The sequence below is a fragment of the Oryza glaberrima genome, chromosome 2, assembly GCF_000147395.1.
Source record: "Oryza glaberrima chromosome 2, OglaRS2, whole genome shotgun sequence".
NCBI lineage: Eukaryota > Viridiplantae > Streptophyta > Magnoliopsida > Poales > Poaceae > Oryza > Oryza glaberrima.
Genome location: NC_068327.1, coordinates 13772171 through 13786390, shown reverse-complemented (window position 1 = coordinate 13786390; position 14220 = coordinate 13772171).

Genomic DNA, 14220 nt, shown 5'->3' with positions numbered 1-14220 from the left:
ACACCTGGCCATGTTTCAGTGGTCGTAATTATCCAACTAAAATGCGACTGAATGGTGGGCTGTGGGTGCATGGTTTTGCTAGTCGCACCCATGGCAATTAAGGACCGGTTCGCGGGAAACCCTGGAAGAATTTCTCGTACTTACCACAAGCCAGCGTCCGCAACGACTGGGCCTGTAGTGTAGCTTTCCTCTAGCTGACGCATCCAGGCAAGGGTGGGCGTGATGGAGCGGGGCGGGCCCTGCGTCGGCCTCTGTCGCTTTCGGATTCACCTAGGCACGAGAGGGGACTGCCTGTTGCCCGTTGGGGACGGGGGTGAAACCTGAGGTATGCTGTGCTTGGCTAGAGGGGGTTATGCGAAGGGTCCTGTCACGGCCTCTTTCCGGTATGTCGTGGTGGCATGTCGGCGCACGGAAACGTGTCGTGGGGCTGTGTCTTGTGGGTACAGTTGTACACCTCTGATCAGAGTAAAACTATTCGAATAGCCGTGCCCGCGGTTATGGGCGGTCGACCAGATTTACCGTGATTAGTCTCACACTTAATAAATCGACCCAATGCACTGTAGTTCAGGTGGGTTGGTTGGGCCTGTTCAACGTGGTGTAGCGTTGATCAGTGGAGATTTAATGTTACTTTAATTACTCAACTGTTTTACTATTTTGTCCAATAAAATGCTTTACAACCGCCTTTATGCAAATAGCCACAAACTGTCCTTGTGTTCCCCTTGCACGTCTGCATCGTTGGTGTGGCTTGCTAAGTACGGTGCTTGTACTCAGCCTTGCTATTATTCCCCCTTTTCAGAAGTGTAGTGCTTCTGAGCTGAAGACGAAGTTAGAATACCAAGGCTCAGACCCCAGTTGAGTTTTGCCTGTGGAGTGGAGTTGAAGCCCCGCTAGGATCGCCTTTTCCGCTGCTGCTGCTTTTGTTTCGGTGTGAGGACTAAGTGCCTCTTCTGTAAGTAATTTACACTTTATTTACGTTTGGAACTGTTTATTACTTGTCATTTTGTGTACCCTAGCTAGTCCTGGACAGGGATTTAATACACAAAATAGTTTGAAAATTTGGGCTAAATTTCTGGGCGTGACAAAGTGGTGTCACAGCCAACATGACTGTAGGTTGAGCCAAATGGTCAAACCCTAAGGACAAGTTTTCAGAAAATCTTATTTGCAAAATGTCTCCTCTCGCCTTCGGCATTTCTTTGCGAAACGGTTTCATAAAAATTCTCCTCCATGTCCCTCCAATTCTTTTAGCTGTCAAACCTAGAGGACAAACCGCTAGCGTCATGCCTGTTCCGAAGTCAAGTCGAGCCTCAAGCTTCGTGCAAAGAGTGAGAAGATCTGTCCAAAGTCGTCGTTCCGCGATGATTAAAGAGATGTTTTCCTGGAGTTGACCTAAACCCAATCTGTCCCAGAAGAGTAGTCTGTTAGCTTCTAGATCGTGTGTTGTTTGCTTGTGTGTAGGGGTATGGTTTGCATCATTGGTGGGGATGCGACCATACTAGGTTGTTTGCTTAAGCAACTTGAACAATAAAAATCTACTCACAACAGATCAGTAGGCAAGTGGTTTAAGGTCTTATCTTTAGCAACCCCTCTCTTCCGCCTGTTTTCTGTCCTGGCAGTAGATGGTCAGTGTCAGAGAGAAGGCCAACAACAACAATAACGGTGTGTTAATGCCACAGATGAACGATTCAATCGAAAGCTACAAGGACATGCAAAGCTCGAGGCAAGGTCAAATGTAGCGGAAGTAACTCCAGCAGCATTGTGTTGAGGTCAGAGCTTTCGGATCAGTTCAAGGAAACGAGCTACCAGCTGAGTCAGAGCACCTCGCTCTGGTTAGATTCTGGTTAGCCGAGGTCAGATGATGGATGTTGGATGTGCCCTATGATGATGTAGCAACCACAGAATCCGATGCAGTAGATGCAACGACAGCATCCCCAACAACAGATACAAGCTCAGGTGCAAGCCCAGAGTCGAAATCAGAGTTAATGACATTGTTTTCCAATGGAAGCACCTACAACCCCTGCCGGTGTATAGTCGTGTCCTCAGCAAACCAGCACAGCTAAGCCACCATCGATCCCTGAAGCAGCAAGTTCTACCCATGGTGGTTATGGTGTATAAGGGCAGTTTCTTGCAAAGTGTCCAATCACCCATTGGACTTACTTGTCAAAATGACCGACAATGGGGCACTGTGCCCAGGAGAGAAGAAATGTCCAGGTCAGCTTGCTTACAAAAACTATGGTACACCGCAGTCCAGTCTTTGGCAGAGAAAGGACGCACGATTCTTGTGTGAGGCAATATACCATGTGCTCAAGGATAATCAACTGAGTTTGGTACTAGCTAAGGCAATGAGAGACCAAAGGACAACTTTGTAACCTGTTCGTCAACTTATGGCAGTCAGTAACAACAGAAGCAATACTTCCGCCCTTCCCCCAGCTCCATCTGCAGCGGCAACCCATAGTGATAGTAATAACATTGTCACCAAGGTTATGAGTTCTCTGCTCTGGTTTCAGTTGGGAGCATGCACAGTGTTAAGAGTGCACATCAAAGATCCATTAAGTCAGAAGTGTCTCAATCGTCTTGAGCCGGGACACCACCTCAGTAATGGTCTACTCTTGAGTCCAAGAAAGGTAGTCCACCATTGTTTCCAACTGTTGGAAGACCTATCATCTCTCAAAAGGTTGTTCAGCGCCAAAGCGTCAGTTTCATCAAGTCAGCAACATGGTTAAAATACCTTTGCCTCCTCAAGTTACATTAGTTCCTGTATGAAGTGGTCAGATCCAGTCCAAAGACCCTAGAAAGAGAAGTACTACCAACCGTCACTTGGTTGTAAAGTTTGCATCACGATGAATGTAATTAAGTGCACTGACAAGGTCTCTATTGTTTCTCTAGCAATCACTTCAAGATTTCAGAATCAGCACCAGCAGAGCAGACGAAGCCAGGAAATCAGTGATCTACTTTAACTGCAGAGAGACGACTCAATTCTTCAGCAGCAACTGCAGTCAATGTCTCAAGCATCAGACATCAATGTAGTTGTCAACATCAGCCATGCATCTCCTGCTGCTCCAACTCAGATGTCTGGCAAGTAATTAACAAAAGAGTTGCACCGCAAAATTGAGAAGGTATCGTTCCTTTCAGCTACCAAGAGGATTGATGTTTGTCTTAGGAACGTCATCAGTTAAAGTTTTGTTCTTGTGGGAGCTTCAGCTAGTAACCAACAAAAGGACAAGTCAACCATGTTAGAATCACCATGGGTAAATGTTCTACTGATCAGCAGTTCTGTCAGCAAGAGTCAACAATTGTGCACAGACCTTTCGGGTTCAAATACCTTCCTTGTGCATAGAAGTTCCAATCCAGCTATATAGTCGGAAAGCGAATGCTAAATAAAGTTTGAGTCAGACAATTTTCTTCTCTTGTGATTCATCTGGAGTATCCAAAAGCAAGTTAATATATGTATTTGCCAGAGTTACAAGAAACCAAGAATTCTCTTCTAACACATTGCAGTTTTCTTGAGCTCCAAAAATCTATTTGCGAGCCAATAAAGGAATGGCTAATCAATGAGGTGAAAATGGTTCGATCCATAACACCCAACCCGATGAGATCTCTTTAAAGGCAGTATCAAGGGTATTCAAGTGCAAGGAGTAATGAAAAAAAAGCGGAAGTAACATCATACAAGGAATATTGGGAACTCTTTAACCTTGGAAGCTGTTAGAGAAGGGTAAGCGGCAATTACACCCTAGTGGTGTGATTATGAAACAAGAATGGTTTCCATGGTTCAAGGAAACCGCTATAAATTCCAGAAAATCCTCATGAGGTTTCCTAGAAGTTGAAAGAGAAATTGTTCCAATACATGGGTCATAAGTATACAGAGTCAAGTCCAGAAATGTGTAGTCAGCAGGGTATATGGCAGAGAATCCCTTTTCAACAGATCATCTTTACCGAAGATATGAAAGCGAAGTTGTTATGATCAAAGAATAGGAACTCTCGGCAGCATCAAAGTCAACTTCCGGCAGTCGTGCAGACTACAGTATTTTTGGGAAAGCAGTTGCAGGGTTTACAGTTCATTAATCTAGGAAGAGTCAGCAAAAAAAAATCGACGCGTGATGTTATGTCATGAGAATGGCTCTTGAGTTTGATCTGTTAAGTGGTCAGTGTGTGTTTCAAAGAATGTCGACTATGCAATCTGTTCAAGCATACGACACCACAGGTAGACCAAAAGCATGCTAGTTATGCCAGCAGTAGAACTGATGGGGAAGTAGTCAAGAGTTAGTAAGATTAGGAGCTAAATGAGAATTTCTTTATGTGGAATTTCGTATCAGCAACGAAGGGTTAAGTTCCAAGTCTTGACCTGGATGAAACTGCATCGTCATTGCTCCATTTTGATTGATCGATGAAGCGTCAGTTTCAAAAGCCAGGGTCTTTTGTAAATCCGAGAAGTGATGGTTGTTTTTAAAGGACAGCAGTTCAAGTGTTTCCAGTTAGGCGAAAGTATGACTACTCTCTGTAAGGGGGGTAGGTCTCAGAGATGAGTTTTGGCTTACCTCATCGCCATTTCAGTTGAAGGTTCAACCCAGTGCAGCAAGTTGGGTAGTACTTGAAAGAGCCAGCTGCAAGGCGTCAGTAGAGTAACACTGATCCCAAGTTTTTTAATTGAATTCGAAGGTACGCTGGTGAGGCCAGGTCAACAGCATAGCTTAGAGAAGTAGCATCAGGGACAGTTGTAGTTCAGACGAAAGATTGATCAAGCAGCCCCTTAGAATACTTACCGTTCATGTCAAGAGCAACCCAAGCGAATTAAGGGTCAATGATTTACGAATGCCAGAGGTAAGTTTTAGGAACAACTCCATCCTTCTCTAGCTAGCTTGGCGAACTGACAGGTTATCAAATTGCTAGCTTCAACAGTTCAGCCCAAGATAAGTAAGTTTCACGAGGATCCGCAGCACTAGTCTAGGTCAGTTCAAGCAGAACCAATCAGTTCAGTTTTGGGAAGCAACAGGACCGCAGAGCTGAATCCAGCCAGATCACTTGTACAGGTTTGGTCAGTTAATCAATCTTGTGGGGTGTTAGAATTCTAGGGTTGAATCCAATAATACCAGTCAGTTGTGTGGAGCAAAAGAATAGTAAGGTCGTTACCGGTCGGTTCAGTTTTGCTAGTTTGGTCAGTCAATCAGTCAGTTTGTAACAGGAAGGAACAGTGCAGTGTGCAGATCAGTCAGACCGCCACACCAGCTTTCTGTCTAGCCATCCAAGAATCTCGGGACGAGATTCCTGTAAGCGGGGTAGGTTTGTAACGCCCCGATTCTCGATCGGGATTAAAAATCATTAAATAATGTATTTTCTAGAAATTAAATAAAAGTTAAATCAATTTAATCAAGTGAAATAATGGAAGAATTAAAATTTTCCCTTAAAAACATTGGCCGGTAATATTTTGTAATATTCTTCGTGCCCTAAAATACTCTCTGAAATTTCCCGCGAATTTTCGGAGCCCAAGAAGTAACATTATAAATACAAAGTTCATTTAATCAATTAAAATAAAAAGAAAACCAATTTAAATTCCTCTTCTTTCCCTTGGGCTGGTTTCAGCCCAAGTCTGCTTTGCCTCCCCGCGGCCTGGGCGCCCTCCCTCTCTCTAAGGCCGGCCGCCCCCTCCCTTCTCCCCTCGGGCCTCCGGCCCAGCTCGCCTCCCTCTCGAAGTCTGTTTTGCCTCCCCCAACCGACCTCCTCTCTCTCCCTCTGGCCGACAGGTGGGACCCAAGACCCCACCTGTCAGCTCTTCCTACTACCTCCGGCCAACCGCCATGGCTGCCGTTGCCGCCCATGATTGCCGCCGAATCCGCCCACCTCCTCCACTCCGCACGCCCGCACCCGGCCGTGGGACTCTACCGCCCCACGTCCTCCTCATTCCCCCACCTCTCCCGCAAAATCCGGCTGCCACTTCCCCACGTCGCCACCACCTCCATCCTTCGGAAGGCCGAGGAGGATCTTCACCATAAGGAGCACGAGCGCCGGGTCGTGGCGGACGCCCTGAAGAAATCTAGCGTGGAGAACAAGTCCCTCACGGGGGAAAACAAGTCTCTCCGCGTCGACCTGGAGGGAGCGAACAAGAGGGCCGCCGAACGGGAGTGCCAGCTCGCTGCGGCTTTGGAAAAGATTAAATCCCTTGAAACACAGCTTGTCTCGGCCGAAGCTGCTACCAAGGCTTTGGCACCGCCGGCGACGGAGTCAGCCAAGCAAGCCTGCTACACCCTTAGGCTAGCTCTCAACGACCTTGGTGTGCGTGCGTAGGGCGCTCCGGGTGACGACGAGACGGCATTCGATTTTTCCGAGTGGACGCAAGATGCGGCCGACTTGGTTGTCGAAGTGGCTGGCACGTACGGCGATTGCTGCGCGCGAGTTGCTGCAGGCTTCGTGCTTAGCCTCCTTCACGAACATGGTTGTGACCATGTTGAGGATTTTCCTGAGATCGTAAAGAAGGACTGGCCCGAAAATGACCAATTTGCCGCGTCGGCTGTGAAGGCCTTTCGGAAGAGCTTCTGGGAGAATGGCGGCAAGGATGGCGCGAAGACCCAGCTCCGCGACCAGCTGGAGAGGATAGCGAGGGCCGAAGACGCCGCTGCCGCCGCTGCTAGTGAAGATCCCGAGCCGTCGGGGGCGCCTGCTGGCCGTGAGGGTGAAGGCAACAAAAGCCAAGACCACCCTGAGGTGTGAGGCCCTTCGCCCCGCTTTTTTGCTTTTTAAGACCTTAATGGCCATAGTTTGCTCGCATGTACATATATATAGGTGCTTTACGTGTTTGGCTGGGTGCCGTTATCATCTTGTAGCCTTCATGGCTTTAAGTTTATTAATTAAAAATTAGTGTTTCGCCAATCGTATGTTTTTGCTGGAATGTGGGATTGATTTTGCTAGCATTTCTCCCTTTTGCGCTGTTCCTTTGTGCCTTGCTGGTAGGGTTGTAGCTGAAAAATGTGCGTTCGGCCTCCCTCCAGGGATTGGCGAAATAAGAACGAGAAGTTCGTGGCGGTGAAGGGCTTGCCGAAGACCAAGTGTCCTTTTCGGCCTGTTTACCGCGAGATGTTAATAAACGGCCATAGCTACAAGGTTATAAAGGTTGCAGGATGAATGTGCGCATACCCAGCCTGAACTTTAGAGGACTATGACCGTTATCATGTGGCGTACCGCGAAGATAGCACAATATTTTGGCGAAACTTTAAGAGGTCGATTCACCAAGAGGCGATCGCCCGTCGCCGTTACAGTTTAGTTTGTGTTTGGCCCCCGTTCCTTTTAAGGGTTGTGTACAATGTCAGTAGTGATGACGAACCTAGTTCGCCGGCTTGTAACGTAAACGAGGGCGGATGTGTAACTGTTGTGTAAATAAATTTTTTAGTGGAATTTTCAGAGCACAAATAATAATTATTAAGAAATAAACAAAGTTAAAAAGGTTTTATAAAAAGAAAAACCCTAAAAAGTCCCCCTTCCCTCCCTTGGGCCGGCTCGGCCCATCTCCCTCTTCCCCCTCTCTCTCTCTCCTCTCCCCCGCGGCCCATTCGGCCTCCCTCCCCGCGCGCGCGCCGCTGACGGGCGGGCCCGCCCGCCACCCTCGCTGACGGGTGGGGCCCACCCGTTATCCCCGTCCACCCGCCGCTCCCGCCGCCCCGCCTGCGCCAAGCGCTGCCGCCGCTGCCAAATCCGCCACATCCCGCCGTCCCCGCGTGCAATAAAGTGGGGGGAAATACTCCCCGTGATCCCCTCTCCCTTTCCCCCTATTTTTCCCTCTCTCTCTCGTGTTCACACAGGCGTATTTGCCCCCGCAAATCTCGCCGGCGCCATTGATGGCGGCCGGACCTCCCGCGCCGGTTTCCTTCCTCCCCGGCCGCTCTCTCCCCCTTCCAACCCTATTTAAACCCTCCCCGCACTACCTTCGCCCGTTTCCACCCTTTACCGCGCCTTCTCCTCGCCGGAATCGAGCTCACGCCGTCGCTCTCTCTCTCCGCCGCCGCCGCCGAGCTCCGGTCCACCGCCGTCGTCGCCCCGGACCGCCTCCCGCCTCGGTGCCGCCTCCTTCGGCTTCGCCGCACCGTCGCCGTCCCCGTCTACCTCCTCGTCGAGCTCGCCGACCGCCGAAGCGCCGCCGTCCCCGTCGACCCGAGCTGCGCCGCCGCCTTCCTCCGCACCGGGCGCCCCCTCCGTCGCCGCCGTCGCCTCGGGGTGAGCCGTGGACCGCCGTCTCTTTTCCCCTTTCCCTCCCCTCTCTCGGCCGCCGCTCCGCCACGCCTATGGCCGCCGCCGGCGACCATAGGGGCGCGGGCGCGCTGCCTCCCGCCGACCGCGCCGGCATGGCCGCCTTCGGGCGCGCCGAGTGGCTGCTGTGTGGGGCCCGGCCGTCAGCCGCCCGCGCCCTCGGGTGCGGCTGACGCGTGGGGCCCACGGCGTCGGCCGGTGCGAGCCCGGATGCGCCCGGTCCACCGTGGACCGTAAGGCTGCCGCGTGGGCCCCACTCCCGTGGACCCGGTCCGCGCGCCCCTCCCCCCTCGGCTGACGCAATAAACCCTTTTTAAATTAAAATTTAAATAAAGAAATTCGCAAATATTCATTTAAAGAGCATATAAACATCAAATGGCCATAACTTGGCCATTTGTACTCGGAATTGGACCGTTCAAGTCTCTAATTTTTCCTTAAGAAGTCAAGAACCCATTTTTGTGCTTTGTTCATGCTTGTTATATGGAGTTTATTAGAGTAAAAGCCTTTTCTTTTCCGTTGGTCGTGTAGACGCTGCAGCTTCGGAAGATCCGCTCTTCGCGGAGGTTGAAGCCGACGTTTGGGAAAGCGAGCAAGGCAAGTCACATCATCCTTGAACATATTGAATCCCAGTTTATAAAATTATTTTGATTTAAAATTATTGCATTACCGCTTTACTTAAATTCCCGCGTTATCACTGTTTTGTTTAGCCATGCCTATTTACCTTTGTTATGACCTTATTATTGTTGTTATTGTTATTATTACCTTGTTCACCCTAGAATAAACAAAACCCCAACTACTGGGTACTCTATTTATGGTACCACTAGTATGAATTTAGGTAGATGCTTCGTTGGTTAATTATGCAACATTAGGTGGTTTTACAACTCTAGACTTTGGGAATCTTCTCATCACCTGGACGCTATGGAATGGTTGGATTATTGTGGAATTGGATTCACACCTCCCCCTCTATTCAAAACCCTCAAAATGGTTTTAGGCTGGGCTCGGGGTGCATGGTTTTGATAGTAGCACCTCGGCCAGATAAGGACCGGTCTTCGGGCCTCTGTTGCAAAGCACTACCGTACTTCCACATGTCTAGTGGGTAAGGCTTAGTTTGTGGCTTAGTCTGGTTATAAACAAAAGTACACGGATGGAGATGGACGAAGTCGGGGGTCGATGGACATCTCTAGGGCAAATGAAGGCTACACGAGCTGCGGCTCGGTAGTCGAGATGTCATGGCACAGGGCTGGTGTCCTGCTGCTAGGGGCTCAGTCCTGCCTACCTGTCCCGGGGGTTCCGGCCGTAGGTGGGGTTGGGTCGGTACTCTTGTCTATGGCTAGGATGGGTTGGAAACTATGTCACGTCTTCCGTCCGTATACCGTGGTGGTATGTGGCACGTGGTTACACGTGAGAAAGATGTATCTTGTAGGTAAAGATGTACACCTCTGATCAGAGTATAACCTATTCGAATAGCCGCGCCCTCGGTTATGGGCAAGCCGAGCAATGTACCCAAGTTAGTGTTTTAATTCTTAAAACCTGCTTAACAACTAAAATGTGGAATGGTTGGCCTGGGTTGGCTTGGGACGAGCTGGGACCCAGGGTCGGGTTGCCAGTTCGGTCTGAATCATCGTAGGCCTTGGGTTAAGGCAGGTTCGTGTGGGTTCACGGCCTTGATTAATAACCTCGTATAGCTCTAGGATCGTGCTTACAAAATAGCTTTGAGCAACTAAGTGTTTTTTAATGCTATTTACCGCAAACCCTAACCCCTTATAATATAACCCCCTTGTACTCCCTTGCATTTAATCTGCACTTGTGGGTGTGCCTTGTTGAGTACGGTGGTTGTACTCAGTCTTGCTCAATTTTTCCCAAACCCAGAAGAGGAGTTCCTGGAAGATGAAGGCTTTGGTGTCTAGCTCGTGCCTGCCGTCAAGCGCCTGTGGTCGTCGCCCTAGTCTTCCACTGTTTTTCATTTGTCTTCTTGTGTGCTGGGCCTTCGCGGCCCATGTAATAAATTAATTACTTACGCTTCCGCTTGTTAAACTCTGAATTGTATCAGCTTTTGGTGTACCTTGCCTCCTGGGACAAGGAATAATACACGCACGTAAGGAACTCCCGTTGGGTTATTTCCGGTCGTGACATCTGCGTACTATGGCAAAAAGATATGTTTATTTCTCATCTCTGCTCTTCTGTTTTCGGCTTGTGGCAGGCGTGCTACCAAGCATCATGGCCTGTGTGTAAGCTGAGTACAACCGCGTTTTGACTTGCATTTTCAAAATTCGAGCTATGACGGTTTCGACGTTCGATGAGCTATGCTTCGACCGATTCGTTTCGCCCCCCTGGCGCGTTCGCTGATCAGGCGTTTGCCGTGGGATTTTTCCGCAAAGACATCATTCACAGAAAAAGAAAAGCGGAAAAACACAAAGATTTTATACTGTTTCGGGCCTCCAAGGTGGATAATAACCCTACGCCCAACTTTTTTTTCTTTTTTCATTTTCCTCTTTTTTTTTTATTTTTGTGCCGAACGGCTTACATAATACGAACATATTTACAATTGGCGAATCGGGTGCCACTCATATTACACATAGAAGCATCTAAGTGAAGCGACGTTCTAGGAGTGGTCGAACTCTTCGCCCTCCAATGTTGCCAGCCGAAAAGAACCTGTTCGAGATCTGTGCTTGATCAGATATGGTCCTTCCCACTTAGATTCCAGCTTCCCGACGGCCACAGGGTTCACCTTCTTTGTTAGTACGAGATGGCCGGGCCGAAGCTCTGTTGGTCGAACCTTTCTGTTATAGGTTGCCGAAGTGCCTTCCGCGTACTTGCGCATGTGTTCTAGTGCTTCAACTCTCACCACTTCCAGGAGTTCGAGCGACACTTCACACCCATCTTCGCCACCAGAAAACATCACCCATGGTGAGTTAGCCCCCAGTTCTGCCGGCGTCATCGCCCCATCTCCGTAAAGGAGCATGAAAGGGCTGAACTTTGTTGGCCTTGTGGGGGTCATCCGAAGGGCCCAGAGAACGGATAACATTTCGTCTGGCCATTTACCTTTCGCCGCCCCCTCAAGTCTCTTCTTTAGTGCCTTACGGATTTTTCCATTCGCTCGCTCGACCACCCTGTTCGACTGCGGATGTGCGACGGAGGCGAACTTGATTTGCAAATTTAGCTCCTCGCACATTTCTTTGAATTTTTCAGAGTCGAACTGCTTGCCGTTGTCGGTAATGAACTCCTTCAGTACCCCGAATCGGCAGATGATATTTTTCCAAACAAACTTCTGAATGGCTGCTGCAGTTATTGTGCCAAGTGGTTCGGCCTCAATCCAGCAAGAGAAACATTCGATGGCTACAATGGCGAACTTGTAACCATTTCGCGCCACCGGGAATGGGCCAATGATGTCTAAGCCCCATCTTGCGAATGGCCAAATTGGTGCGATTGGCTGTAGTTCGTATTGTGGTGCTATTTGGCTTCGACCATGTCACTGACAGCTTTCGCATTTTTTGACCTGTTGAACACATACTTTTAGTATGGTTGGCCAATATATGTCCTGGCGAAATACTTTTGATGTGACGGTTCTCGCTACTTGGTGTGCTCCGCACATCCCTTGGTGTATTTCTTTTACCATCTCTTCTCCTTCGGAGAAGGAGACACAGCGAAGCATGGGCTGCAATATTCCGGTTCGGTACAGTTGCCTAGAGATTAACTTGTACTTCGCGGCTCTAAGCTGCAGCTGCCTCGACGTTGCTTCGTCATCCGGTAGCCATCCCTCTTTGAGGTGCTTGACAAAAGACGTTCACCAGTCGTCTGGGTCTTCGCTAGTTCAGCTTGGTCAATTACCATGATGTCTGGGCTGTCTTCTGGCACACTTGGTGTATACAAGACTTCGAAAAGGACTCCTGGCGAAAAAGCTTGGTCAATTACCATGATGTTTGGTCTGCTGATTTTGCTGACGCGTCAGCTTCCTCGTTCTGGCCTCGGGGCAAGTGTTCGACCATTATGCCGGCGAAACTTTTGTCCATAGACCGAACGGCCTCCAGGTACTTTCTCATCCCTTCTTTCGCCTCAAAAGATTTGTCAACTTGGCTGGCGACAAGCTTTGAGTCTGTCCGGACTAGCGAACGCCGAACACCCAAAGCTTTCGCTTTCCTTAGGCCCATTAACATTGCTTCATATTCTATTGTGTTGTTGGTTGTGCCGAACTCTAGTCTTATTGCGTAACGAATTGGAATGCCCCCAGGCGAAGTCAGGATTGCAGCGATGCCCGCCTCCTTGTGAGACCATGAACCATCGGAGTGCATGACCCATGGTTGTTCGACCGGTTCAGGCTCTGGGACGGACGCGAGTGTCCATTCGGGCACGAAGTCAGCGAGGACTTGGGACTTGATCGTGGTGCGGGCGACAAAGTGTAGGTCGAAAGGTGACAGCTTAGCGGCCCACTTCGTCCAAAGGATACTGCGAAGGTACCATGATTTTGTGGGCTTGGAAATAGTGTTTGAGCTTTCTTGAAGCCATCACGAGGGAATAATCAAGTTTTTCCATTTCAATGTATCTGACCTTCACCTCCTGGAGAGCTTCGGAGACAAAGTACACTGGCTTCTGGCCTGCTTCGGTTTCTTGTACCAAAGCTGCGCTGACAGCAACGGGCGAAGCCGGTAGATAGAGCCAGAGTTCGTTCCCTGCCACTGGGCTAACTAGATCTGGAGGGCTTTGGAGATACCGCCTAAGCTCATCGAAAGCTATTTGGCACTCGGGCGTCCAACAGAACTTTCCTACCCCTCAAAGGGTCTTGAAAAAAGGCAAGCCCCTTTCAGCCGCTTTTGACAGGAATCGACTAAGTGCCGCAATTCGCCCCGCGAGCTTTTGTACTTGTCGTACGCTCGATGGTGGCTTCATTTGCTGAATGGCATCGATTTTCTCGGGGATCGCTTCTATCCCCCGTTCGGACACAAGGAATCCCAACAACTTACCAGCATGAACACCGAACACACATTTCTCTAGATTTAGTTTCATGCCAGCTGCGCGGAGGTTGTTGAATGTCTCTTGCAAATCTGATGCGTGGTCGAAGCCCTTGCGGCTTTTCACGACAATGACATCAACATAGGCTTCGACATTTCGCCCCAACTGCGACCCCAAGACTTTGTACACTAGCCTGGCGAATGTAGCCCCTGCATTCCTCAGACCGAAAGGCATTCTTAGATGGCAGAAGGTGCCGAAGGGCGTGATGAAGGTTGTCTCAGGGATGTCTGCTGGGTTCATGTAAATTTGGTGATATCCGGAGTATGCTTCCAAGAAGCTCATGAGTTCGCATCGGCGGTCGAATCGACCAGCTGATCGATCCGGGGCAATGGGAAATCATCCTTCGGGCACATCTTGTTGAGGTCCGTGAAGTCGACACACATTCGCCACTTGCCGTTCGACTTCTTCAGCAGTACCGGATTTGCTAACCACTCTGGGTGGTCACTCTCTTGTATGACCCCAGCTTTCAGCAGCTTGTTCACCTCTGCTTTCGCCGCCTCTTGGCGATCTGCCGACATTTTCCTCAACTTTTGCTTCGTCGGCTTTGCTTCAAGCTTGACTGCGAGATGGTGCATGACAAGATCTGGCGAAACACCCCCTACATTGTCTGGCCCCCAAGCGAAGATATCAATGTTCTTCTTAAGTACAACCAGGATGCTGTCAACCTCTTGTTCGCTCAGGTCTCCACCAAGCGATATGACTTTGGCGGGGTCGGATTCATCTATATGCCACTGGATAACCTTGCCGTGGGGGGCAGGCTTTGGTATTGGCTTTGTTTTTTCTTGTCCTTCGACCTCTAAGGTGTGGACTTCCCTGCCGAAAGGGGTCACTGTGACGGCTGAAGGCTGGGAACCCTTGAGAGCTATCACACCGGCTGGGCCAGGCATCTTAAGCTTGAGGTAGTTGTGATGAGAGACTGCTTCGAACATGGTCAAAGTGCCCCTGCTGAAGATTGCGTTGTAGTTGTAGGGGATGTTGACAATG